The 863-nt window shown below is 33.7% G+C and overlaps 1 protein-coding gene across 3 annotated transcripts in view; it reads right to left on the bottom strand.

The window, feature by feature from the left end:
• Nucleotides 1-863, bottom strand: part of LOC107720043 (epsin-2-like) — a 34,282-nt gene that overhangs the window by 22,984 nt on the left and 10,435 nt on the right. The window lies entirely within an intron of this gene.

Raw genomic sequence — 863 nt, 5'->3', positions numbered from 1 at the left:
TGCTATCAACGAGAGGAACGTCTGTACTTCCTCAACAGACAACGAAACAGCCATTTTTTTGGTTGTTAAAAAAGGTGCACTCGTTCAAAACAGTTGTCCAATCCTTCGCTGGCTGTGCTTTTTTATGAATAAATAGCTGTTTTACTAAATTCTGCTGAGGTGAAATTCAGTGCAGTCCGTATCGTGATACGTATCGTATCGTGGCATCTGTATCGTGATATGTATCGTATCGTGACTTTGCTGGTGATACACAGCCCTAGTCCATGCAGTTCATGATTCCCATTAATCAAGAGACTGCTTTAATGTTTTTTTAAATTGAATTATGTAGGCTAATTTTTTTAATTTATATATAAAATTAAGTCTAAAACCTTGATGTTGAAAAAATCAGTGTCCATTTAATTTAGTAATAATAACTCGCATGCTGTCAACAAGTGTATTACTCTTCTAGTCAAGTGAATTGAAATATGACTACTGCTTATGAAACAGCTGATGGAAAACCTCTAAAACCTTTTTAGTTTCTAAATTAGAAACCTCTTCGTATTAAGTCATTATCAGATGTCAAAACAAGCATTTTCCCCCTTCTGCACACCTAGGGCTGCACGATTTGGAGAAAAAATCTAATTGCGATTTTTCTGATCAAAACTGCGATTTGCGATTTAAAATGCGATTTATTACTATTTCATAAAAGAGCTACAGGTTTGTTGTGGTGGTTTTAACAGCACCAAAGAAATACCAAGTATTATCACAAACTATGCTACTGTTTATTTTAAACCTCTTAAACATTGTGGCCATTTTTTTTTATAAAGTTGTCATGATGCAAACATCTGTCATGACAAATTAAGAAAATAACTACAGTATCTTAA

The sequence above is a fragment of the Sinocyclocheilus rhinocerous genome, unplaced genomic scaffold (assembly GCF_001515625.1).
Source record: "Sinocyclocheilus rhinocerous isolate Xijiao unplaced genomic scaffold, SAMN03320098_v1.1 scaffold273, whole genome shotgun sequence".
NCBI lineage: Eukaryota > Metazoa > Chordata > Actinopteri > Cypriniformes > Cyprinidae > Sinocyclocheilus > Sinocyclocheilus rhinocerous.
Note: the sequence above shows the minus strand (reverse complement) of the source record. Positions and strands in the feature narration are given on the sequence as shown.